A 1,718-nucleotide genomic window follows, 5' to 3' on the forward strand; every position below is an offset into this window, starting at 1 on the left:
TCCATTTTAAATAATAAAAACAAAGAAATGATGAGGCTTACTTTAAACTGGATTCTGGGGTGAGATAAAGAATGTACCTGCTTCATTCTTGAAAGACTATCTGTGAAAACAGTCAAGATGACATCTTACACATACAATCCCCATAATGGTGTTCTCCATTTGAGGAAAAATGGCAAATACCACTGCCTCACCTTTTGAGTTACTTGTAAAATATATTCTTTCACTTTTATGCATTGTGTAAATAGCAAATCAACTGCCTGTACTAGGACTTTTTTCTTTTTCTTTATTTTTTAGTGGTATTTATTTCTTAGAGCAGTTTTAGGTTCAGAGCAAAACTGGGTGAAAGTACAGAGTTCCCATATACTCCCTATCCCCATACATGCAAGACCTCCCAGATCAGAGTGGGGTTTTTTAACAATTGATGAACCAATACTGACACATTACTTTTTTTTTTTTTTTTTTTAAAGCTATATCATGCCACTAAACACATTTGAGGAGACTCTCAACTCAGACTATGGAAGTAAAGTCTGATTTTATTCGTGAAGTTTTACATTCCAAAGTTTTCAATGATTTGTTTATCTTTATTAAAATAAACTTGATGATTAGTGCTCGCTTCGGCAGCACATATACTAAAATTGGAACGATACAGAGAAGATTAGCATGGCCCCTGCGCAAGGATGACACGCAATTTCGTGAAGCGTTCCATATTTTTGCTACCAACGGTATTTTTCACAGAACTAGACCAAAGAATTTCATAATTTGTATGGAAATACAAAAAACCTCGAATAGCCAAAGTAATCTTGAGAAAGAAGAATGGAGCTGGAGGAATCAACCTGCCTGACTTCAGACTCTACTACAAAGCCACAGTCATCAAGACAGTATGGTACTGGCACAAAGACAGAAATATAGATCAATGGAACAGAATAGAAAGCCCAGAGATAAATCCACGAACCTATGGACACCTTATCTTTGACAAAGGAGGCAAGGATATACAATGGAAAAAAGACAACCTCTTTAACAAGTGGTGCTGGGAAAACTGGTCAACCACTTGTAAAAGAATGAAACTAGAACACTTTCTAACACCATACACAAAAATAAACTCAAAATGGATTAAAGATCTAAATGTAAGACCAGAAACTATAAAACTCCTAGAGGAGAACATAGGCAAAACACTCTCCGACATAAATCAAAGCAAGATCCTCTATGACCCACCTCCCAGAATACTGGAAATAAAAGCAAAACTAAACAAATGGGACCTAATGAAACTTAAAAGCTTTTGCACTACAAAGGAAACTATAAGTAAGGTGAAAAGACAGCCCTCAGATTGGGAGAAAATAATAGCAAATGAAGAAACAGACAAAGGATTAATCTCAAAAATATACAAGCAACTCCTGCAGCTCAATTCCAGAAAAATAAATGACCCAATCAAAAAATGGGCCAAAGAACTAAACAGACATTTCTCCAAAGAAGACATACAGATGGCTAACAAACACATGAAAAGATGCTCAACATCACTCATTATTAGAGAAATGCAAATCAAAACCACAATGAGGTACCATTACACGCCAGTCAGGATGGCCGCTATCCAAAAGTCTACAAGCAATAAATGCTGGAGAGGGTGTGGAGAAAAGGGAACCCTCTTACACTGTTGGTGGGAATGCAAACTAGTACAGCCGCTATGGAAAACAGTGTGGAGATTTCTTAAAAAACTGGACATA

The 1,718-nt window shown here is 36.4% G+C and overlaps 1 non-coding gene across 1 annotated transcript; it reads left to right on the top strand.

Annotated features, from left to right (window-relative positions):
- The first annotated feature begins 605 nt into the window (after positions 1-605).
- Positions 606-712, top strand: LOC133074347 (U6 spliceosomal RNA). The gene has a single exon (XR_009697181.1). It is a non-coding gene; the product is annotated as a U6 spliceosomal RNA (small nuclear RNA).
- The last annotated feature ends 1,006 nt before the right edge of the window (positions 713-1,718 follow it).

The sequence above is a fragment of the Dama dama genome, chromosome 19 (genome assembly GCF_033118175.1).
Source record: "Dama dama isolate Ldn47 chromosome 19, ASM3311817v1, whole genome shotgun sequence".
Lineage (NCBI taxonomy): Eukaryota > Metazoa > Chordata > Mammalia > Artiodactyla > Cervidae > Dama > Dama dama.